This window comes from Bactrocera latifrons, unplaced genomic scaffold, assembly GCF_001853355.1.
Source record: "Bactrocera latifrons isolate USDA-ARS-PBARC rearing strain unplaced genomic scaffold, ASM185335v1 scaffold_304, whole genome shotgun sequence".
Taxonomy (NCBI): Eukaryota; Metazoa; Arthropoda; class Insecta; order Diptera; family Tephritidae; genus Bactrocera; species Bactrocera latifrons.
The window spans coordinates 177433-204309 of NW_017536675.1; the positions used below are offsets into that span (position 1 = coordinate 177433).

General features: G+C 40.8%; 1 protein-coding gene across 2 annotated transcripts in view; it reads right to left on the reverse strand.

Moving 5' to 3' along the window:
* The window catches only part of LOC108970658, a 37321-nt gene that overhangs the window by 8860 nt on the left and 1584 nt on the right, over positions 1-26877 (reverse strand). Inside the window, exon 1 of one of the 2 annotated variants that reach the window (XM_018936166.1) lies at positions 25591-25730. The exons of the other annotated variant lie outside the window; for it this stretch is intronic. The gene's annotated coding sequence lies outside the window, so the exon portion shown is untranslated. Of the gene's footprint in view, positions 1-25590; positions 25731-26877 lie in introns of those variants that run through there. 2 annotated transcript variants of the gene reach the window in all.

The following is a 26877-nucleotide window of genomic DNA, read 5'->3' on the forward strand; positions in this document are numbered from 1 at the left end:
ATTTATACTTATACTTATACTTATACTTAGACTTAGACTTAAACTTAGACTTAGACTTAGGCTTACACTTGGACTTAGACTTAGACTTCGAGTTAGACTTAGACTTAGGCTTAGACTTGGACTTGGACTTAGACTTATACTTACTCTTATACTTAGACTTAGACTTCGAGTTAGATTAATACTTAGACTAAGACTACGAGTTAGACTAATATTTAGACTAAGACTTAGACTTAGACTCAGACTTAGACTTACACCAACACTTGGACTTGACCTTGGACCTAGATTTAGACTTTGATTTAGTCTTAGTCTTAGACTTAGGATTAGATTTTGACTTAGAATTAGACTTAGACTTAGGCTTAGAATTAGATTTAGGCTTAGACTTTTCCGTACAATTTCACCTCTTATTTCATTTATGTATATTAGGTCGTAAAATCCTTCTTAATATCGCACCAATCAGTATAAGATTGAGGTAAATACCACTAAAGTCCATTTCTATTGAAGTCAATTCAACTTTCGATGGTTTGGGGTGGTTCATATAAGGTCACAAGAGCATTTTTCAAGAATATATTCGACACCCTCGAGCTTTATTAGTCCGAACTACAATGGAAAATGTGTCACTTTGAACAAGTTGCCTTTACCTATGTATGTTTTTTCCGGGAGAAAGTCTCCAAATTACTTGATATAGCGGTTAAACTTTGTCCTTCCCCTGGCTTGCTTGACCCCCCATCAACACATCAAACTGAAAAACAAGCTACAAAACTCACATTTCCCACTTGGCTTTTCGTGCCGAACTTTGCCGTTACACTTCCCAACAGGCCTAATAGCCGTTACTGAGGAACTCAATTTTTATAACGGTATGCGCGCACTCATCTGCATTGCCATATGTTTGTTGCCAATGTTATTGCTCGTCATATTGTTTGCATTTACTATTGCAACATAACTGCAACAGCAGCTGTTGTTGTTGTCGAGTTTTTGTTGTCACACTGGCTAGAGCGTGAAATTTGTTGTTATTGTTACAATTGTTGTGCGCTTTTAATTCCTACCCCACCCAAGTGCCTCAAGGATGTAATGCCCAGCGTTGTTGTACATATTCTTTTTCCATTTTCCATTTTACAACTTTTCATGCTTTTTTCCATTTGTTGTTGCACCGTTTTTTTCGCAACAAAAAGTTGTTGTTGTATATTTTTCCATTTAGTATTTTTTTTATTTTTTTGTTTGCGTGGAAAAATATTATTTGTGTTTGTTTCGTATTTCGAGCGTTTTTCTTTTGTTTTAATTTGTTTTACGTGTAGTTTGTTGTTGTTATGGTTTTTTAAATTTTTTTTTTTGTTTTTATGAATTGTTTTTTGTTGTTTTCATTTTTATTCTTTTTTTTTGCTGCGCTCGTTTTGTTTTATGTATTTCGATGAAATGCTTTTACTCAGAGACATGCACGATGAGCACGACCGCATACGCACACACTGCCATATATACTAATGCATTTGTATACACAGATACACACGCTCAAATGGACTGAGTCACACATACATGCTGACGTGTTTAAATGCTAAAAAAGTATTGTGCACGTAAAGAAACAAATAAATATTTGTAAGAGTCTTTTGCTGTGCCAGAATCGACAAACACACATACACAAACATACATACAAATATATGGAGCAAGAAGAAACGTCAGCGTCGGCTGCAACGAAGCTATAATACCCTTCACAGTTACATTTTTTATAGCTTAAAAGTGTGTGAAGAGATTTATACCCTGATTTTGGTTGATCGGTTTGTATGACAGCTATATGCTATAGTGATGCGATCTAAACAATTTCTTCAGATATTATAGCGATGTTTTGGATAATACTCTATACCAAATTTTTCGAAGTTATTTTGTCATATAAAAAAGTTTTCCATACAAGGACTTGATTTTGATCAATGCGTTTGTATGGCAGCTATGGCTATATTGGCCCGATCTCGACAATATGTTCGAAGATTGAAGCAATGCCTGGAGTAATACTCTAGACCAAATTTCGAGAAGATATCTTATCAAATGAAAAAGTTTTCTGTATAAGGACTTCAGTTAGATCGGTCAGTCTATATCAAAGCTCTATCCTATAGTGGTCCGATTTGAACAATTTGTTCAGAAATTATATATGTACATATGTATGTAAATACTTTCTAGTGTCCCCCACGCTTCTTTCTGGATACTAAAAACTTCGTGCCAAACTGAACACAGACCGTAGAGGGTATAAAAACTGCAGAGATGCAACAGCCGAGCGGCAGCACTGTGTCCACGTCCATACAACACATACACCGGCTACTGTAGTACGTGTGCTTGGTGGTGGTGGATGCCCACAGATTTGTGAAATTTCATCGCCACTTTTATTTGCATTCATTCAGTTTCCGCAATTTCCTCACAATTTTCCGCTCGTGACCTCAATACGACAAATATTCCATGAAAAAAAGCAGATGCTTTGCGCTGATAACGGTGAGAAATCTGGAGGGGTGGCAAGTTGTGGCGATACCGAAATGGCTTCTGATAGCTGATTGTGGTTCCACAATGCCAACCGCACACCACCAGCACCAACAAGCGGTGCGCAAAACCCATTGCTGTTTGTAAGTGTCGGCTTGAGTCCACGTTCAGCGCGCCTCCTCCCCAAAAGCGAGAGAATTGGCAAAAAATGATGCACTACGGCTTTTATCACTTTAAAGCTTTGAATGAGCGCCTTCTTTTAACTGCCGAACTGCAACTATGCAACAACCGACTGCTGCTACTTAGTGGTGCGACAGCACTTTGGTGGCTTTTGTTCGGCCGTTGCAATTGCCTTTGCCCATATTTAGATATCAGCGGCCTCTTTTCTATATCCCTCAAGTTTCTTGTGTCCCTTTAGCCTATGTGGCAATACTTTCACAGTTCCTACTTACACACTCAGTCGTTGCATCATATTGACAGCTGCATTGTTGTCATTAACAACAACGCAGGTTTTGTCTGGTTAGCGCCAGCAATGCATTGGCACGTTCCAAAATGGCGCTGGCGCTGGGTTACTCTTCGTTCCGCCCTCTGCTCCAGCAGCAAAGCTTAGTGCAAAGTGCACGTCAGCTGGTGCATTTGTCAGTGGAATCTTCGAGAAGTATACAAACAGTTTTGTAGCCTCATGTAGAGCGTGTTTCCAAACGTACTTCGTTCATTCGCGGTATGTCTAACTGGTTTTTGTCGCTGGAATCCAGCGCCGGTGACATCCCAAAAATAGAAAAGTGCTCTTAAAAATTTTTATAAAAGCAAGTCTGAGAGACTCAAGCTCGTAATCGATGAGACTAATCCCAAGGTTATTGCCTTTTTTACTGTCTTCTTGCAACTATCTTGGTCGTATTTCGTTACGAGTTTGTGAAGGGTTTCGTCGAATCCTTCTATTGAAAGTACCTGCGGCATAAAATACCTCAAAAACTGCTGTAGGCAAATATCTAACAGACTTCAGTCATCCCAACGATTGGAATACTATAGCTCTTCGAATCAGAGTCGCTTGCCAGTGCTTTTTCTGCGAAGTTTGCTTATTCCGAAAGGTATCATGGATTAGTTAGTCGAAGAGGATGAACTTGTTAGCTTTTCTTTCGTGAAAATTTTGAATTCTGGAAGAACACAAATAGCATTTTCGAGGAAATATTATACTGATTTCAAAATATTTAGACCATGACCAAAATGTGGATTCCAGGAAAAAAGAAACGTCAAGGCTTCTTTCTTTACTTCTTTTATGGCAGTTTTTCTCAGACCAACCGACAGTTTCGTCCAGTTCCAAACCATAGATTTGAGTAGAGAGCCCGGATAATCTCTCATCTTCTATCATAAAAAATATAATTAATCGTTCTTAAAGCCGATATGGCCTGAACTAAAAACCGATTAAAACCGAGGTCAGAATTTAAATTCTTAAACATGAGGTCATCATCCAGTTAATAGTATACTTGTACCGCTACAGACTATAGTACTAACTGATTGGAAAGTACGATAGACTGAACTTGTACGCTTAGCGAAGAAGCTTTCCGAGATCACTTCGGTTATCAGTTATGTCCACGAGTTCAGTCGAGGTAAGGCTTTCCTACTCAATCGCCTCCTAACTCCAGCGCGTATCCGATAGTTGGAATGGCAGCCATTGACAACTACGAACAGCACTAAAACGAATTGTGTCACCCTGTATGCATGGATATACGCACACGCCCACACAAACTCAATTTTCCACTCGTCGCGCCTGAATAGCACAAGAGTTTTGCAGCAAAACTTCAATTGAAATTCCGGAACACTTTTTTTTCGCTCAACAGTCTTCCTACTTCCTACCAACCCCCACTACCGAGCGCCGACAGTTCCTTTCTTTGCGGCTGTATGAAAAAGTCCATAGCTTTTCAAGTGCAACCGCATCTGCAACTATTTCCAAAAGCTTCATAGCTTTCGTGGCAATGCCTGCCGGCAGCTGGCGCACGCTACGCTTAACACGCTTCCTATTTCTCGCTTCCTCTTCGACTTGTGCTCTACCATGCTTGCCTGCATTCGTCGATTGCGTTGCCTTTCGCTTTTATTGTTGTATTTGCTTCACTTAAACTATGTGTTCTCGTTTTTTGTTTTTGTATTTTGGGCWTTTTTCTTTTTTTTTTGTTTTTTTTTTGCCTTTTGTGTGCTGCCTTTGAAGCCATTGTCACTTTGTGGCTGATTGAGTTGATGCTCTAATAGCCTAACGGACGGCGTCCCAGTGCGCCCGACTAACGGTTCAGTCGGCCACAATCACTCGCACCCAGCCTCGCACTCATCGCACACTTCGTCCCGACAACGAAGAAAGCAATTGCGGCGCACGATGACTTAACTTCTTGTCACGCCCTGCAAGCGCTCCTTATGAGCGCACAACCGGCCTCTTATATACAGTTAGTTAGAGTCTATAACTGTGTGCCCGGGTGAGGGTGTGTGTGAGTCTATGCTGTGTGTGTGTGTGTGTCTTTGTGGCTTCTCATTTTGTCCGCATCCGAAGTTGAAATGCCTTACGGCTTACTGTTGGTTGGCTTTTGTTCGCTTCAATTGTTGTTGATAGTGAAGCCATTAGATTGGGAATTAGCCTGAATCTAAAAATTTCTTGCTATTGTTGTTTTTGTTGTTGTTGTTGTGTGTGTGATGATGTTACTGTACATGAAATGAGAAGTGTCGAACAAAAGGTGAGCATAACAGCAAAACGACAGCGTCATTAACACCATTGGCTGTTACCAGCAATAACGACAATAACAATAACAATTAGAGCTGCAAAAACAAAAACAACAACACTATGTGATTGCTGATCTGCAGTGGATATGCAATACTGGCAATGCAACAACAAATGCAATTGCAACAACTGCAATTGTGTTATTGAAAGTGGCAGCAGTTACAACAAAAACAACAGCAAGACAAGCAATACTGCTAAAACAACAACAAATGCAATTACAATAACAACAACAAAAGCGTAAATGCAACCAATCGCGCCCAAGCAGCAACAACGAACAAATTACAACAGCAAAAACAACAATAACGATGATATTAATAGTGCCACCAACAACAACCAGTTATTATGTAGGAAACTAACGTCAACACTATCGTCTTCAACATCTCTGCCATCATGCCAACACCACTCCAACATCTCTCAACGCCTATACCCCTTCACCACCGCCTTGCAATGCGCTGCGCCGCGCCGCGCCTTCCTTGCCCCCTCTCAACTCAACATAACGGCCGTTTGCTGTCTCCTCCTCCTCCTCTTGCATTTCTCACAGCCAAATGCATCTTTGTATGCGCGCTATTTGCTATCATTGATTGTTGCTGTTGTTTTTGTTGGCAACATTTTTATTATTACAGCTGGCGCTGTTGCAAGGCACTCCAAGGCACACCACTTCTTCATAATCAAAACGTCCTGTTGACAGCCAATGTCTGTCGCGCCGACAACGACGATAGCAACGCATTCCACGCCAAATGATTCGGCAGTTATCGCTCTGCGAGCGGCACAGTGATTATATTCCATTAGCCGTTTAAGTAAAAATGTCGATTCGTAAGCAAAGACAATGGCGAAATGCTATTTTTATGGACAAGCCAGCATTTGGCGGATATCAATGTGACCTTAATGAAGATGTAAGTGGAAATTGGCAATATATTACCGTCAATTATTCGAGTGAAACTAGTTAAGAGCGATTAATAGGCCTTTAAGTGAGTTCACCGTATGCCGAGGTCGTTGAAATTCATTCAATTTCGAGTTTTGCAGCTTCCTTACAGCTGAACTTTGTTGTACAAAAACTGTTTTAAGCAATAATCTGGAGATGAGAGCTCATTTAATTAATTAGTATGCAACAATTAGTTTTCTGCTTTTAAAAAATAAGCTTTTCAGCTTTTCTCAGCGAACAATTTTCTATGTTTATAGTGAGCTTATAGGTTACATATTTCACCGCGTGCTGCATCTTCTTCTTCAATGGTAGTTTTTTCATCTATTGGTCTTTGTTCGTCGAGAGAGGACTTTACTTCTTAATTGCTTACTTAATCCGAGTATGTCCGACTTTTTGGTTATGCATGCCAACAGTGACGTGGGTCTTGCCCTCATTCCCTATCAGACCCATAGCCAAACGGCGCGTTTGTTGAGGCCGTAGCTACAGTAACATTAATCTTTTCCATCAAAGTTTGTCAGAAAGCTGGACAATCAGTATTTCTTCATTATTGGCAGTGAAGTTCTTACCAGACCTTAGTCACCTAGGGGATAAGCTGCCTCTAGCTGTTGGAGGATTTTAGAGGATAAGTTCCCTCTCGTAATAGACTATTGAGGAGTTGTGACCCCACTTCAAACGGTTAATATTAACCAACTGAGGAAGTTTGGCTTCATATTCTTAGAGTTAAATCAGACCTATACTGCCAAAACACTTTAGTCGATTTTAGTTTAAAAGAATTTTTGCTTTAAACCATATAAGAGTTGTCCATTTCGAACAAGTTCTCAGAAGCTGATGTCAGTCTTCGTAAACAAATTTGTTCTCAAATTTGTCCCTACCACTTCATGCATCTTCCTGCGTTATAAAACAGGCCGCAAAATAGAGTCCCAGCATGAAAATATTTATATATATCTGACGAAATGTAATGAATATCGTTTCATCGACACACATATGAACCATTACGGTACAGCAGGTTTTGTGCAAAAACGTTAGGATTTCAGTTTTTATGAATTGGTAGGAGACAAATCAATTCCAAAGTAGAGCTTTAGCTTAACTATCAATACTCGAACTTTGCTTCTTAGTCGGTTAATGAGCCGGTCATTAATCGATTTACTTTAGAGAATCGAGTTCATTATTTCATCTGAACATCGCGATATCATTTTTTATACCCTGAACAGGGTATACTAAGCGTGCCACGATGTTTTTAACATCCAAAAAGGAACTCTACAAAACTCATTTCAAGGTTGCCTACTATTTTAAAGAAAAAAACAGAGAAACTTCAAATTTAATGGGCAATGCATATTAGCATTCGAAAGAACATTTGACATTTAATTTTTGAAGATTATCTCTTTAAATGAGAGCCACGGCCACTTCTCAGATAGTCCATCAATTGAGTCCAAAGAGTCCGAAGACCCGTTCCAGCCTTTCGACTGGCAACTGGCCAATTATACGCATGATGTTTTGCTCCAAAGCCTGAATAGAGACGGGTTTATCCGAAGTGGCGCGATAACGATCGCAATTAATGGTTGCCTTCTTACCGACATCAGTTTTAAAGAAATAGGGACCGATGAATCCACCGGCCCACAAACTCTTGAAACTCTTCATTTTGGTCTTCACCGCTAAACAAAATTTGGCTCGAAATATATACGAACTAGTCTATCAATTTTCGTAATTCAGATCTAGAATGCTTATTTGTTGGAACTGCCGATATCGGACCACTATTGCATGTAGGTTCCATACAAACTGTACGCTCAGAATCAAGTGCTTATGTATGGACAACTTTTTCATTTGACGAGATACTTTCATGAAATTCATCATACTACTCCCCAAGGCAACGGTGCATTTTCTGAAAAAAAAAAAAAATTAATGTGATCGATTACCTTAGCATAGCATATGTATGAGTATGTAGTTTCCTTACAAGCCGACCGGTCAAAGTCCACTTAAGCCATGTTATGTACTTGTGTGGCAAAGCAAGGTTTCTCCGTTGGGCTAGTCATATCTTCATATTAGTTTGAGACTAAATATATATGTTACAGACTCTGCAACTCCTCCTTTCAGTTTTGCGTAGTTAATTTTTAAGAGACACTTTTTCTCGTACAAACACATTCATAACGTGGGTGCTGCCTCTCGAAATGACGGATCGATTTCGAAATCATGACCATGACCAGTAATAGTCACACGTACTTCATCAAACTAAATCTGACGGTCAATCACACAAAATATTTGTTGCAACACAAATAAAGAGTCGTCAATAGTAAACAAAATCTTCAATTTTGATTATTGAGGAGAATTGCATTCTTCGAGATTAAATCAAATAAACTCATGAAAGTCAGTTGTGTAAAACCAGAATGCACACAACAATGCAAGAAACACAAGCTCTGTGGAAACTCGATGAAATTTTTTGGCAAACGCAGCATGCAACCAAATGAAAAGCATATTTGTCGACACACATGCTCGCGCACATCTATGTACGTATAGTATGTGTGGGTAAGCGTGTACGTGTTTATAATGTGGAAAAAAATGCGGCTAGCTTCGCATGCTCCACTTGCCGCCACGCAACGCAGGCGTGGGGGCGCTTGCCACCAAGTGTGCCACAAACCATCAATTTTGTTCACCTATCAGAATCAGATATCAGAGATCGTTGTACGCCATCGCCCACATATAAAACACACAAAGTGTTATGTTAACGACAGCAACAACAGCAGCAACAATCGAGCAAAACTACCGGTGCGGCAGCCGGTAATGTCAACAACAGCAGCAACGTCAATATCAACATCAGCAACATTACCGGCGAAAACGAAAACTACTATTACTTGCAACATGTGTACATAGTAGCAGTAGCAACAACAACAACAACTAGAGAACAGCAGTAAAAAAACACAACGCGACGATGCTGTGTGACAACAAATGCGGCCAATGCTCTTTTGAGCACGTTTTAACTAGCAAGAAACAAAAAGCGGGTGGTCGCGCTGCCGGAGCGTGCGACGGGCGGTGTGCGGGGTGCCTTTAGTGCAGATATTTGTTAACTCGTAAGTGGTTAGTGGTGCTGCGGCAGCGACAGCGACAACGGCTGGTGTTAAGCGCAGATGTACCTGGAGTAATCAGCAGTGAACCAAGCCAACCAGCCAGCCATGCGTTCCGAGTGCTAACTAGAGAAGCCGGAAACACACACATGTGAATTTAAAGGGGGTTTCAATTAATACGGCGCTATGTTGGCAGATTGTGATAGCGATACTTTATGGCAAACGTGGCGAAGAGTTTTAAAAAGTTCACTCCGGGTTTACTTGATATGTCAAAGTCGGGCTCTTTGGCGCTGATTCCACGACTTACACAAGATATTTCCCTTTATCGAAGTTCAATTTCAAATCTGGAAATTATAATCAGTACAAAGTTTAGCTGCAGAACAGTTCAAAGCTTGCATCATACTGCATATTTTTGAATAGTATTTGGGAAATTCGACTATTCGACTATTGGTCTCCCACAGCTTTGATAGAACACTTGTCTCTACATTCACCTTTGAAGTCATTAAAGGTCGCTGTAAGAAAAAGTGCGTGTTGAGGTTTGAGGAAATAAGTAGTCTGAACTCTCTCCATATTCCTAAGAGCTGGAGAGCGAATTCCAGAGTAAATTCCTCTCAGCATGAAGCATGAAGCTTCCAATTTCTGTGTGAAGCCCAACAACTCTACGATTCACATACATACATATATCATAAGTTTTCAAGAAAAAACATTCAGCTTTCATTTTGTTAAAGAAGAAGATCTTTTTGACAAACTACAACTTCCTACTTCCTCCCTATGAAGCATTTCGATACTAGACGAACAGAGATCATACTCTACAAATCACTTATTATCCCCGTTTGGCTACATGGGGCAGAAGCATGGACGATGGCAACACTTAATGAGTCCGCGTTGCAAGTTTTTGAGAGAAATGTACTGCGGAAAATTTATGGACCTTGGAGCATTGGCAACGGCGAATACCGCAGTCGATGGAACGCTGAGCTGTACATGATATACGCTACTATTCTGGGAGTCGGTACTCGTAGAGGTAGACGGAGACTTCCAAATTCGTTGGAAAGACCAGGTGGAGAAGGACCTGACTACACTTCGTATTTCCAATTGGCGTCAAGCAACGAAAAGGACGAAAGACTGAAGCGCTGTTGTAAATCGCATTAACGGTGTCTGCTACAGTTTCTGGAAACCCTTTTTATATTAAGTTTGAAAAATTAAACACTGTAAATTTGAACGGCAACTACTTCTATCAGATATTAAGACAAACGCTTGATCATACCTAAATATTTAAAGATTCTGTAGATATTTGGTGCAGGCCATATCCAGACATCGGCCATCAACGTCGCTAAATGGCAAGCACACATTAAGGCGCTGTAAATGAGTCAGGCTCAGCACAATTGGAACTGTGCGAACTTAAAAGTCGATCGGGTAGCGTGTTTGGCGAAGATAATTTTTACAGAGCTCTTCTCAAGCGATGCGCTAGGTCCTCATAACCCAATGTAGTTCCCCAGAGCTTCAATTCACGAATATCTAGGATATTATTTCGGTTGGCTCGAAGCTATACACTATTTTCAGTAGGGCCTATGAAACGAGCTCAGCACTATACGACCTGAAGAGTCCATAGCCCGACACATTCTTAACGTGCCAAGCACGGAGAAGAGTTTCAAATTGTATTTATAGCACCAGCTAATATCTTTTGGACCTGTGCTACCTTAACAGCGCCTTGACGATCCTACACTTTCGCCTTATGTGGACCTTATTGCTAACCCCTTTGTTTAATTGGGTATACATATCCCATACTATCAGCGCCACTCCACTACGCGCCGGTATAGCAGTCAGCTAAGCCGTCAACCAGCCAACCAGAGCGAGCGCAAAGGCGTTGAATAATGGCGCGGTACCGGCAGCCCACAGCTGCCAACGAGCAAACAGCAAACGTGCGTGCACGTAAAAATCATTCTAGCTAAAACGCATTTTTCTTTATTATATTTCCATTTTTATTATTTTTTTACTTGTTTTTTTTTTCTTTTTGTTCAATTTGTTTTACTTTGGCAAATTTACAAGGAGGAGAGTTGGTTTTATTGCCTGGTACTTTGAAGTCGCAACGTCATCAGCGCAAAAACTTTTTAATATTTAATTTTAAATACTTCGTGAAATTAAATTAAATTAGAATTACGCGCGTACACGCATAAGCACACTCGCGCGCGCACACACACAAAAACACGTAGACAAACGCGCGCGCAACACACGCGCACCATACGCAGCGCCGACCGAGTGCTATAAAAAGGGAGCGCTGATAGGCAATGGAAAACTTGTGGAGCAAAATTCATGAAGGAATTCACGCGCAAGCTCACGCACACACATGCACACAAATTTGTTCATTCACTCATTTAGTCATTCATTGATGTAACTGACTAATGCAGCACACATTTTCCCAGCGCCACTTTACTTAGACGCGTAAGTGGCGTGAATGAATGCTGCCAATGGTTGGGGGCGGAGTGCCACATGCAACGGTAGAAAGGGTTCAAAGTACACTGTGACTGGTCGCGCGACAGCAGCTGGTGCGCGCTGATGGCTGTTAAGCTGCGGGCTTGTTTTTTTATTCTTGCTTTTTTTGCGATAAGTGCGTGCGCCCACGCCACCGTCGATGGAAAGAGTTTCGGTCGCCTAGAGGTTTTCTTAGTAGAGAGCTTAGTGTAGAGACGTCGCATAAGTTAGTCTGAGCGCTGCTCGGAGGCGCAATCAACGAAGCGGAAGGCATAGCGCAGCGTACGGAGCGCGGGTAGTACTGAAAACAATGGCGCTGCGGCAAGTAACCAAGGAAATGTTGGATTTGTGGAGGGAAGTGCGTGCGCGACTGTGTAAGGCAGCGCGCTGGGTGATCTTTGGTAGATTTGAATGGCTCGGTTAAAACGGCAGCTTTATTATTGCTTTTCCTTAAGTACATATTGAAGGTGTACACACTGGCGCTCTTATAAATATTATGCTCATTTTTATTGCAACTTATATTTGTTGTTATTTTAAGAAACGCGCATATGTGCATTAGGAGTGGTCAGTAAAATTTTGGGTTAAAAAGTTAATAAAAGTGTTGAAACGTTAAATTTTTAATAGCAAGCGCTCTTTTTAAGCTGAGTAAAATATTAATATTTTTTTTATTATTTTAAGCCAGCACTTATGTTATAGAGCTTAATATGAAATTTTTAATTCAAATAATGTTCGCCCCTATAGAGTGGGCCTTTTTCAGCTTGCCATGATGTTTGTACCTTTTATACAGTAAGAAATATTGGAGGCGCTTTAAAATATATGTCTAAATGATCAGCGTGACGATTTGAGTAGATTTAGTCTTGATTGACTGAATGTAAACGAACTAACCCTTCAGCTTTTGCGATAACGTTCTTTAATTATATACACATTTTTTTTCTAGTCAATAAACTACTCAGTTGATTGAGATATTAACAAAGTTTCTTCCGAAATACCAAAATATATTAAAACATAGACTCACCCGAAAATAACTAGTCGGTCACTAGTTTATAAAAATATTATAATTGTTTCCTTAACACATTTTCTACTGAAATACCAAAATATATCAACAAATAAACTCATCCGAAAGTAACTACCCGGTAACTAGTACTTTACTGTAAAGTTGTAATTATTATTTACCATTACTTTAATATCAATTTAAATACTCACGCGTACGCTTTCACTCATGTTTCAATATAAAACTACGAAATTCATTTTTTTCTTAGCCTTACTAAAACATATTTATATTAAGCCAATAAATCACAGAGCGAAGTCGGCAACCTCAGCAAGTGCAAACAATAACCAAATATTTGACCGTTAATAATTGAAGTATGTGGATAAATATTGGTTTGCCCTTCACTTGAGAGTGGGCAGCTCACCAACTTTCGGTTTACGCCAATTATCCTTTCATTTTGAATACAAATCAAACTCCACCCCCGTGACATGATGGATGACCCATGCAGCTATGCGGGTGTGAAAGTTAACGGAGCATGCCACTTTTGTGTATAAATCATTTTTGTTTCTCAAAATGCTTAAATTGTACTTTTCAAAAAAGGGTTGACAAGCTCAATTTGGTCTCGCTTTAAAATTACTTCAACTAGAAAAGTAATTTATTTCGATATTGTTTTAATGGGAGCTGCTTTGGTCTATTCATTGCCATTTTTTAACCAGACAGTAACCACGAAAGCTTGATGAGCGTTCAAAGAAGTAATAAACTCCTTCTGCTGAGACCTCAACTTTGCTTTGAATATTTTCCTATCGTCTGGTGTCAGGAATGACTAATCAACAAATAACCGAATTGCCTTGGAAATTCAAATCATATATAGTCTATGTATCTATGGTTTAAATCATATATTGAAAATTTATTAATTTCCACTTTATTTTGACACTCTTTGCTTACTACTTACCATTTCAATTATGTAAACTCCAAATATTCGAAATTGAGAACTACTGTTCCAACTTTCGGTTCAGAGGCCCATACTTATGAAATTCACCCTTTCTAAGCTTCCTTCATAAATGAATCTCTCACAATCTTGATGAATTTTTCCCTTCCCTTGATGAAACAATAAACTATAAACTTCAGCTCTCACGTACATAAACGCCTGTTAAATGGCTTAAAATTAGCATTAACTTTATTCTAATAGCCTATATCCTTTAATGCCGTGAAAATTCGCAAGCTCGCCAATTAAAATAAAACTCTAAACAAACACATTTCATCCGATCCGACCGAGTGTGAATGAGGCGGAAATTTAGCTCGCGGTCATGCCATATGTAAATTTGCTGAAACATAGCGGATTTATTTCCGATAAAACGCTGAAAATTTACATAGTCCACACGTCAAGCGTCGTTAGCCCATTAGCTGAGCCAAATGTGTTGTTTGTGTAAACATTTTAACGCTTATGCGCAAATATTTTTATTTTAAGAGGCCTTCAATTTTTATTATACTTTTCTGTTTTTTATTTTTACTTTTATTTTTATTGAATTTTTTATCTTTACTTTTATTTTTATTGAATTTTTTCTCTATTTTTTGCTTTGTGTTCGCTTCTCACGCCACCAGCGTCTTGTCGTGTCCGTATCGGCTTATCAATGCTGTCATAAACGAAGAGCATAGTTGTTAACGCATTAAATGCGAAAATACGCCCGCACCAAAAATAACAAAAACACACATACGGACGCACGCAAACACATATGCTAAATGCCTAAAATAAAGCAAACGCACACATATTTATGTGTGGCTGTGTGTGTTTGTATGACTTTTTGGGCGCACTCTTACTGACTTTTACTGCTGCGGCGCGCACGAGAACCCACCCGCAGGCTTTGCATATGTATGTACTTAAAGGTCTAACCAACCTAGCAACCAAAACAGGCACTCATTCATTCAGCACCTCGTAAAATGGCCTTAGGCGCGTTAGAGTGGCCCAAGAAAACTAGCTAGACAATGTAAGCCATTCAGCTTTGTTAATGGTGGAGCGCGGAGCACGGAGCGCAGAGTGTGGCGCCTAGAGTTGGGGGTATAAGCCAGACAAAACCGGCAGCTGGGCAGGCACTTAGCCAACTACACAGAGAGTTGCTTAGTCAGTCGTTGAGTCGCTCACAGCTAGTCTGTCAGTCAGTCAGTCAGTCAGTCAGTCACTGTGTCAGTTTGGCAGTTAACTACACACAGCATAAATGGTCCACACCAGTCCCTCAAGCATATCTAATTTGCGGTCGATGCGCGTTTGTGCTTTGGTTTTCGCCTAAAATAACCCAAAAACGAAAAAACAGGAAAGACAAAAGACAAAAGACAAAAAAGACACCATACAATGATGCGGCACAAAGATATCACGAAAAGACAAGGCAAAGGCGGCGTTCAATGCGGCATGGCATAGCGTGGCGTGACGTAGTGTTGTGTGGCGACTCAGTCGCTGTAATTGTAAGTGCGGAGCTGGCCGAAAGCGAGCGCGACGACGCAGAGGCACAGACAAATACGCAGGCATTGTGTGAGGCTTTCTCATTGTGACTGTGCTGCGCGGCGATGACAACATGGCAGGGGTGTGCCATTGATGTGTTTGGCAGGCCGCGCCGTCCGCCCGTATTTAATTGAATCAATGCGTTAGCGCAAAGGCATATTTCGCTTTGACTTTTGCGACGCGTCAACCACAAATGCCAACCCAGAAACCACCCACTGTAAGGCTTTAGTCAACAGCGCGAAAAAGCCAATACCATAACCTCAACTAACATTTGTTGTGGAAATCACAGTCTCTTGGCAGGGCAGCCGCCGTCACGAACCATGCCAGCTGCTTAGTTGCGCTTATCGCAGTCTCTACTGCTATTGCTGTCGCTGTTGTCGGCGGCGTCTTCGTCACCACGCTTGTCGCAGCTGCTTCTTGCAAAAAGTGACGCACACATGCAGTGGCACATTGGAAAAAAATAACGCTATAAAGCAATGAGGCAAAAGAAATGTGCGCATATTTTGACACGCACACAGTCGTCAAGTAGCATAAATACTCGCCTATTGGCCGCACTGGCAGCTGTTAGCCGTTAACTACTTCTGCTCTTGCTTTTAGCTGTCGTTTGAGTTGAAATAAGGCGCAATTGATATGTCAATGAAGTGGAAGTAAGTCCTCAGCAACCATGTTGTGGTCTAATCGGCTTTAGTAATATTTTACATGGTTGATTTGTTGATTGCAAAAAGAGGTGCAATCATAGGCACCAAATGTAGATTTTGTCGTCGGAACTGTCGATCGTAGAACCTTTGGTCCAATCTTCTCTAGCAGGGAGAGAAAACGGTGTGCTTAGTGCCTCGTCAGTCTCCATTTCTCGGTCGCATTTAAGCTTAACCCGAGTTCATTAACAAAGTTGAGTATGATACCATGCCCGAAGTGACGACTAGTCTGCTCCCAATGCCCAAAAAACACGAGCCGGCTAGCCGTAAGCATTCCCTCCATATCTCACTTGTATGTGTATTGACCGGATGTCGATGATAACTTACAGAGCCTTTTTATAGGCAACTTTCATCGAACTCGTAATCCCCGTATTTGGAAAAACCTCTCTAAACGAAGTGATGCAAGTGGTTGCGGAACCATAAGATGAAACATTTCACGTCAAGGAGTACCAAAGTAAGCCAAGAGGGTGAATTTCTTCTATTCACTGTCTCCAAAACAGAAGAAGTGATGTAATCGTAGGAGACTCATTTTGGCACATTCAAAATATTGATGTCTGGAAGCCCATGATAGTACAATTAACGGTATTTTTTATCGAAAAAATATTTTCAAAAACCTACCAGACTTCTCTAGCTTTCCCTGTCGACATATAAATATGAACTGCCACACTACGGTGCAACGTATGCTTTCAATGTGCCCATGTGTTTGTGTGCGTGCACTCGTGCACACAAAGTGAGTGCCACTCGAGTACGTATACGCCAGAGTGACCGTACGACCGAGTGACCGAGCAACACGGATGTGTCGATGGCAATCAATTTGAATGCGCCAAATTGTTGAGAAAGTAGCACCGCAGTTGATTAACTTCCACCATTCACACACACACACACACACATACATACATACATATAAATGCGAACGACTAGAGCGACATAAGGCAGTTGGTGTCGTTAACGTTCTGCTAAGGCACATAAATGCGCCCGAGCACGAGCACGAGCATATAATCATAAATATAAAGGAATAAATAAATTTAACACTTACGCACACGAGCGCAATAAATGCAAAAGCGATGAGTGTACGTGTAAATTTAAGGGTCCACCATAAAGTGTTCAGAGATTATAACTGCATTTTGCATTTATGGTTATTTTCAGGTTAAGTTATGCCTTTGGATAAGAAGATCGAAGGTCAAAAAAGAAAATGTTCATATGAACCAAAAACAAAGTCTCTTAAGCGTATACTCGTAAGGGTTTTATTAATTTGTCTCATCTTTTATATTTCATGTCAGTTCTAGTAGAAACTGTTTTTCTTTATAGCCTTACCAAGACCTTCCGTTCATTGGAATAATACGCCAGTCGGTCTACAAAATTCCATACAGAAATTCCATTAATTTGTTATTAATCATTTTGATATCGTCCACCCTTCCGAAGCGCCGCCTCCTTTATGAAACTGACTATCCACTCCAATAGTAGAGTGGCTATACTGGCCTTGAACTCACTCGCCGTGCACTCGAGGCTGGTAAAAGAAGTTCTAAACTAAGTATCAGTGGCAGCGGGTTACTTCTAGATAAGACTAGTTTGGGTACCAATTCATAGGGGAATCGCAGGCAACTGTAAAGCAGATGAGTTCGCATGGATGGGCACCTTAGCCTAACTGTCGTTGGAGTGGCAATTGATCGAAGCACCGCTGTCCCCTTCGGTGATGGGCTATCGCGAGCTTGGTGAGCGTTGTGTAACTCTCAGTACCTCTGCGATGGCAAGATTTTTCTAGTTCTAAGTAAAGATATGATTTTTTTTAAAGAGGAGGAGTTTTAACTATTCAGTAAGGTTAACAACTAACTGGATGCCAGTTACAAAAGCTGCCTGGAAAAAGACTAGATGGAAATATCTTACTATCTTTTTCGTTTTAACTGCCCCGAATTTGGGCAATCAGGGCTAAAAATAAGTGGATCTCAACCCCTCCTACTAATCTGTCGAGATTAAAAATTAGATGTCTATTCATTCTTTTAACGGGCGCAATTGGCTCTGTCGAAACTTAAAATTGAATTACCGGCTTCAAAAAGGACCGATCAAAAGCTATCCAATTGCGATTGTTCCCTGGGATCAGCCATATAATCTAACCTAACCTACATACTATCTACAACATTTACTTTCAGTGATGAAAAAAGAGTATCCAACGAATTCGCTTGTACAGACTCCTATGTGGTACACGCAAGTAAGGAAAGTTCTCTGACTGCCATTAACTTGGGAGTGGCCTTTGTCAGGATCGAGAAGAACCTCCCCGAACCGTTCGCTACCGAACGAGGTTTCAGACAAAGCGACTACTTATAGCACAACTTCGTCAATCGACTCCTGAGAAAACAAAACGAGCTGCAGATCTAAATATACAATGTACAATCTCCTACAAGAGTGTACAACTACTGACTTACGCCGATGACATCGATAGCTTTGGTATTTTGGTAAGTTCTGCTGCCTCCTGGTTGGAGAAAGATGTGGAGCAAATTGGTCTGGTTGAGAAAGAGGACAAGACGAAATATCTGATGTCAAACAGCCATATGGCGCAGAAGCAAGGATGCTGACTACATTTGGTGAGCCGGCCTTAGGAGTGTTCGAGAGAAAGGTTTTGTGGAAGATTTATGATCTTTTACGCGATGGCAACGACTAGTACCGCAGTCGATGGAACGATAAATTTAGCGAATTAAGAGACAGTAGCTAATAGGACATGTCGTCCGAATGGATGAAAACACTCCAGCTATGAGAGTATTATTACCCAGTAATCCATCCTGGACACACTTTGAGTCTCTAATTGACGCCGAACAGCGAAAAAGAAGAAGATAATCGGTGGAGCCTGCCTTTTGCCAAACCAGCATCAGCATTTTGGAGACAGTTTGTTTGTGAAAGCTTGTTCTTATTTCCCGTTAAAGCAACAACTATGAATTATAAATGCATTCCGCTAGTTTAGGTCTCACTTCGCGATGAACAACTTAGCGCATCTTACTTAAACTTATACTCCCTCAAATGCCTTAGTTTGAGCTTCCTGCTTCCACTTTATCAAATTCATGCGTTGTGTACGCAGAAATTTTTCAAAAACACACAGCATGCTGAAGAAAGTACGTAAACTCGTTTATTGTAAAATTAGGTGTATGTGTGTGAGTGTATGTGTGTGAGTATTTCCTCATGTGTAATTAAGTAAGCTCGAGCTTACGAACAACTTTAATACTAACTATATATGTATGTGTAAGTGTGAGTGCGTGTGCGTGTGTGCGCACAGGAAGGACGGAAGGAAATCCAACCGGCAGACAGCAATGAAGAAATAACGAACAGGATAGCCGTAAAAGAGAGGAAAAATCAAACACACACAAATGGCGAACGGAAAGCTGCGGCACAATCATACACTACACCACACAATGCCGCACTATCTTATCCCAAGCGCCATTTCATATGTGTCTGTATGTGGTGGCAGCGGCGGCGATGTAAGTGAGTGCTGCCCAGAATTGTCCTTTTTTTCGGCTACCACCCCTTGCACTTTTGCATTTACTTCAACTTCTGTTGATCCGGTAAGTGATGCTGATCCCAACTGTAATATAATTCTCTATTAAATATGGGAAATTTGCGTTGGCACAGTGTAGCGCGTGAGTTGCGAAATGTAACGCACACAATGGCTGTTGTCGATGACAAATGAGCAGCGCGAGCTCAACACCACGCAGCACGTGAGCACTGCATTTGTTAATGAAATAAAAGTTCTCAAACAAAATTTCGACGTGATTAAATAAACAAAATATTTATTTGGTCTCACCGAAGCTCGCAAGCGTCGAGTTTAATTGTTGCGAATAGTTTGTGAATATAGCAGATGAAATTAAAGAGAATGATATGCCTCGCACAGAGAGGCTATCGTACCAGAAATATTAGCGAATATTAAAAAGAATCGGTTAAGCTAAAGAATAATGAAAGGCCTCGAGTTCGCTAGGACGTAGAGACTTCGACAGTCTGCTAAAGAAGAAAGAAAACCCCCGAGGTAGCTACGATGTAGAGACTTCGACAGGCTGTATTAACTACCAATATATGAGTATTGAAACACCAGGTAGCTTTCAGAGCGATATCTACCGGATTGGTGCAGTCGCGGTCACGCTTTCGAATATCATTTTAGTAGACGCTATCTTAGGTTTTTCCTTACAAAAAACACCGATCCATCAAATTTTCTATGTAGTTACCTTGAAAAGGATATACATATGTTTGGAATTACTTAGTTGAATGAAAGAATATATCGAAAAGATTCCTAACATAAATTCCGTACATAAAATGTGTGGAACCGAGAAGAATCAGTTAACCTCGGCAGCGTTACGTGTATCACTAAGCCTCGCGGTTCCTCTCAGCTAATTTTATTGAAAAAATGCTGCCAAGTTCATATCTCTAAATTTGATAGAAATTCGGGTTCATTCCGTTTATGTAGCCTTAGCTGTCATGGCATCTGATTTCCGACACTGGAAATGTACAGTGATAATTTTGAAGTCGTAGATAACTTCGTCTATCTTGAAATCAGCAATAACAGCAACAAGAACGAAATCTACCCCGGAATAACTCTTGCGAACAGGTGTTACTTCGGACTGAGTATGAGAAGTAAAGTCTTATATTGACGAACAAAGACCAAGCTCTACAAGTCACTCATCGCCCCTGTTCTGTTATATGGTGCAGAGGCATGGACGATAACAACAGCTGATGAGTCGGCGTTACGAGTTTTCGAGAAAAAATTCTGCGGAAGATTTATGGTGCTTTGAGCATTTTCAACGCGGAATACCGTAGTTAATTTACGAGTTATACGATGGCATTGACTTAGGTTAGCGAATTAAAAGGCAGCGGCTCCAGCAGCTGGCAAGGTCATGTCATCCGAATAGATAAAAACAATCCAGCTCTGAAAGTTGTCGACGCAGTACCCGACGGAGGATGCAGAGGAAGAAGAAGACCCCCACTCCATTGCAAAGACCAGGTGGAGAAGGACCTGGCACTACTTGGAACATCCAGCGAAAAGAAAGAACAACTGATGCGGTATTGTATACTCGGTTATAACCGCGTAAGCGGTGTCTTTATCCAAAAACAAGAAGATAAAGGTGGTTTCTAAAATGTTGCTTCTACGAAACTTCGGCTGAGATCTCTTTTAATCCAAGATTATCAAATTTAGGAAAATTTGAAGAGGTAGTTCTGATGTGACTCGAAAACTGGGTCTCGATATATTCCGAACAAGGTATACTAAGGCTTCAGGCTGACTAACTGAGTCGATTTATACATGTCCGTCTGTATATACCCGAATATATAGAGATATTGATCTCAGATACTATTCTCTACAAGGAGCTGCTGAGTTGTCAAAATCGCTTATATCGGACCATAATATCATATAGCTGCTAATCAAACTATACGTTTAAAATCAAGCTCCTATATGGAAAATTTCGTTAATTTTTGAAAGCCTTAACGTTTCTCTGATTTTTGAATAGTCTTTTACTTAGCCCAATAAACTTTGAAAGGATATTCATTTGCCTCAGCCGACTCGTTAGTAATTCAGTTCCTTAAAAACAACAAAACCCGTGATACCATACTGAGATATATTATATGTATAGTACAACAATTTTTGTGTCACAATGACTAAAGTCCTCAGCAGCAACTCCATGCCGTTGTAATTGCCGCAAGAATTTATGATTCTTAAATTATGCTAAATGTCTCATTTTAAAAAGTTAACACTCCCCCGGGTGACTTCTTAGTCACCGCAGCTTCTGCAGACAAAGTAACTACAAAGCCTAGTTTGACAAGTGCCGCTAATTGTATTGAATCCACAAAGCTCAAAAACAAAATTACAATATTTACTTGAGCTCTGCGGCACTCTGTCCACACTCTTCACGGCACACTGTGCCACCATTTACTATTACAAATATGAGCTTCACATCGTGGGTGTCTAAGAAAATACCATGATGCGGCAAATGCCACCAAAGACTTCGACCGACCGACCGACCGACCGTATAAAAAAGCAAATAAAGGAAAGACGCTTATCTTAAATAGCCACACATTCGTGCGGATATTTCAATAAATGCGAACGCTACTGTTGCGCCAATGATTGCTTTAGCATTATTACTGCTGTTAGTGTTGTTGTTGTAGCTATTTTGGAATTGCTTTTGCCACCCGCGTTGTCACTCCTAAGCCGTTTTCTGCGAGGAGACCACTTTTGACCGTTTTCACTATGCAAATTACGAGTATCTGTGTAGCCATAAGATTAATAGCACACCACGACTTTACTTTATAACGGGCAAGTTAACGGTAAAGGCATACGCTTAAGCTCACGGCTTATGCCGACTGGCTGGTGAGTCGTGCCTGCCTGCCACGAGCCTGTGAAGCAGTCAAGCCAGTGGTTTATAGACGTCGCGCAACTGCTGTGCGAGTTCATTGGTGTTCGGCCTTCGACAGTATTTTTGTGTCATTTGCCGAATTTTCTTTACATTTCGCTCACGTTTCATAGTCACTTTTTAGTGATTTTTCAAGATTTCCATTTGCATTTCAAACTTTTTTGTGCTGCGCGCGTGGTTCTCCTTTTTTGTTTTGTGTATTCCATTTTTTTTTCTTCCAATTTTGAACTCAGCCATTCCGTTTTCACTGATTTGCGTTTAACTGTTACAAAGTTGGGTATTTACAAGCTTCGACTGTTCTTTTCTTCAGTTTGTGTGTGCGCGTCTATTTTTGTTGCTGTTGGGTTTTGTCACTGGATTTACAGCATCTGTTTTATTTTTTTATTTTGCTGTCTCCAACGCCTCACCGCCGACCCTACACAACAGAGACCGCACACCGCCTATGCAGTGAGTTCGTGTCGCCTCGTGTTACACTTTGAAAAGACCTACAATAAATCCTGTCGACCCGACGTCAGACTAACGCTGTAATAACGCTCAGCAGAAGGCAAGCTGCGGGTAAAACTTTTTTCGACTGCGAAAAAGTGTGAAGCACGAAGCTACCACGCATTATGGCAGTTGTTTGTGTGTCCTGTGTATCTGTCGCGCTCTGGTGACCAGCATCAACAACGCCTCGACTGGTGTTGCATGGGTGTCCCCTCAACAATACGTGCTGTGAAATGGCAAATAGCAAGCGACTCTGCATAGCTCAAGTCATTGCAGATCACTGTGTCGTTTTACGTTACACTGTATAGTTGGTGAAATAGTTATTGCTTCACTACATTGTGGTGCTAAGCCGCGGCTGAAACTCTGATGGACCATCATTCAGTGGTGAATAGAGTTGTTATAGAGTTGTTTAAAAACATTTCATGCTGTGATTATACCGCAGTATTGCCTGTTGATACTAAGTTGACATTCAGCTTTAACTTTTTGGGGGTTTCGAAACAAAAAAAAAAATATTGCTCAGAATATACAATGACCCGATAATACGCCATTATTTCTTTTACTGAGTCCTGAATCGGTTACAAACACTCATCAAGTACAACTGTGACAACCCGATCTCTATTATTCGCACCTCGAAAATAGCGCTGGATTTCTCAGATGCTCATAGATCGACGAAGTGCTTTAAATTTAAGGTACGTCTACCGAAATCATTCAGTTAGGTAAGGCAAATCTGGGAAGTAGAGAAGAAAGATTAAATGATTCTTCCTCGCCTTCTTCAATACAGTTTTGACCAACAATCTGGCAAAATATTTAGCCGCACTTTGTGTGAGCTAATTGGACAATGACACCCACAATTATAGCTGGATTGACTTTGCTAAGAGCAAGCAGAGGACAAGTAAGCCTGAAGGATCTCACAACCGCACAATTTCTAATTATTGACCGGTGCTCACAGAGCTCAAGGTCCAAAGAGCCAACGTAGAAGTACATCTACACACTACACTACAGTGGTCTGGTAGTGTGAAGTTATAGTTAAAAGAGAGCTTCTGATAGAAGTCTACAACTCCTACCCTCCACCTTAGCTTCGATACATCCGTGAACAAGCACACAGAATCTTTACTCCAGCGGGTTTGACGAATACGGCAGTAGATGGAACTATGAGCTGTACGAAATAGTACGAAATAGCTCTGTGAGTATTCGACGCAGTACCCGCCGATGATAGTAGAGGAAGAAGAAGACCTCCACTCCGTTGGAAAAACCAGGTGGAGAAAGACCTGTCTGCATTTGGAACCTTCATTTGGCACAAAAGAGCGAAAAGGAAGAACGACTGGCGCTCTGGAGGAGTTTACGACAACGCCAATAAAGAATAGGAATCAAAGAATCTCATGCAAGATGACATGTGTTATATGCTTTTATTCCAATAGAATGTCAAAGCTTTTTGGTTTTGCCCTGTACTACGAAATAAATATTGAACACTCATGCTAGGTGAAGTATGAGATACAATAAAATCACTATTATTTAAGCGGTATTTACACAAAAAAAAAAAAAAAAAAAAACCGTTAAAGAATGAACGAAAATATTTGTTTCTCCATTTGCCGACCGTACTTGGAATTTAAAAATCTCAGCTTGACTGCAACTTTCGCACTTCGGCACTTAAAATCCGCAAAATTTCTGTGGTGACTGCTGACTTCGGGCTGCTGGTTGTGTCATACACTTTACATACAGCTGCCGCACGAAATATGTGGCAAACATATGTACTATATTTGCTGCTAATTTTTCCTTCTGATTATTTTTCCATTTATTTCCGCTGCATTTCTTATTTTCTTTTTCATTGCTTATAATTTCCTTTCTCCGTTTCGTAGCCTTAATTTCACTTTATTTATTTTATTACATTTGCTACGCCGCTTTCCCCAACTACCTTCTAGCCTATACCATAGATTAAGTCCTAATGTATGTTGCATGCTTAGCCGCGCGCCACACTTACTACGCCGCCACTTGCCACGCACTCGTAAATCACATTTTATGCTGATTAGTTCGGGAAATAGGCAACAGCTTGGTGGCTAGACCAAGACCAAGACCAAGACCAAGACGTTACAGCTAATGTGGCAATAACGTCAATTGACAACGCAGACATTAAAAGCGAATGAAGCACGCAGCAAGTGGCAGCAAGCGCTTTAGTACCGCCGCCAGCAGCTCGAGCGCGCCGCCTCCTCAAAGTGCCAAATTACAGATATGGCAACAAATTCAAACATCCTGATGGAAACAGTTAAAAAAAACTGCGCGCACACATACATGCATGCGCTCAGACTCATATTCAAGTGCGTGTGTGTAATTGTGTGTGCGCCTGCCTGCCACAGCCAAACTTGCAACACTATACTCGCCTGTAAACGAGCACTCAGCGCGCACTCAACAGCTAGTAACATGCATGCCACAAGCATACTTACGTACTTACATTCATTCACGCACACATACATGCATGAATATTCGCATACATTTAAATGTTGCATACACTTGCGCGCGCCGTTTCGTACGTGATGATTACGTGTAATTAATTTACTGCGGCATCAGCGTAATTGAAATTATAATTACGGACTCGCCTGCAGTACATGATGTATATATGTATATATTTGTATATATACAATATATATAGTATAGAAATATACTTTTAATATTGTGGGCGTGCGCATGCAACATTAGGCAGCATTTGCGCCGTCGAAGCGACGACGTTCGGGCCAAAGATGCGCCTAAGTTCAATGAAAGTGGCAATATTACAAGTAAATTTAGGCTGCCACACAGGCCAAGAGACACTAATGTGTATATATATACATATATATAAACATGTGTATGTGTGTGTGACACGCTGCTTAGGCGAGCAGGTCTACCAAATTGATACTCACCACATTGCGGCACTTTCAATCACAGCTGGCTGGCAGGTGGAGGTCAGGGGACCACCAGCACGAGCGAACGTGGAGCGCAGGAGTCGTACAACACTAATGTGGCACGCACGCACACGGCAACAAACGCGCTGCGGCGCGCTGTGAAAACTTTAATATTTATGCGTTCGCCGGGTAGCGCAACACAAAAACAGCAACAAAAAATATTTTTGCGAACGATTTTTTATTTTTTTTTTTTGTATTTTTTCTTTATACACTGTTATTCATGTTATTATTGTTGTTGTTTCTTGGAGTAATTGTTGGTTTGTCAAAAAAGCACTTTGCTAGCACAAAGCACCTACGCGCCACAGCACACACGCGCTAACACACACACATGTGCACATACACTAAGGCGGAAAAAAATGGGGGAAAATGGAAGTTTGTGCAACAAGCCGGGGCAAGGTAATATATTTGCCTGCTAGCTGGCGGCAGGAGCCAACGCTGGCGCACGACAACAACTACACTAACACCAGTGCAACGCAAGCAATCACTTAAGCAAGTTAGACACCGTTATTTTTTGGTTGAATTTTTTCGTTATTTTTGTTGTTGTTATTATTATTTTTCCATTTCTGCCGGTGAGTACGAGTAGTGATGGCACTTAAATTGATACAACTCGGCAGCGGTCATTGAAGGCGCGCGTACAACCAAAGCGAACAAGCATGTATGTAGGAGTGTGTATGTGTACTTGTGTATATGTTTATGTGTGTACTTGCATGCTTTCGTTAATATACATATGTATCTTTGTAGGAGTTGTGTCAAAGTAAGCCCGGTTACTCGGTCCCCGTTACTCAGTCGGTCAGCGTACGCGAGGGACACAGACAACATCCGCTAGCTCACACACATACACATACAAACAGCGCGTATAAATGCGTACAACCTACCATTAAAGCGTCATACATATGCTGGCATAGTAATATATATTTATAATGTATTTACATATATGCCTAAGTGTGTGTGTGCGCCAACGAGGACATTCACGCACACACGCACATATTTGGTGACGTTGCTAATGGCAGGGTCGCTGACTTGCATTTATTAGGCTGACGACAGAGTTGTTGTATACCACAAGCGGGGCATGCAAATAAATACAACCGTAAATAATATAGAATACGCGCGCACAGATGGCCATCCAAGCGTATGTACATGCCACAAACGGCTTTCATTTGCAATGTGAAAAAATCTTTAATTGATTTTCTGCTTGCAAATTTTGAAATTAAGAATATTTAGTATTAATTTTTTTATAATTAAATT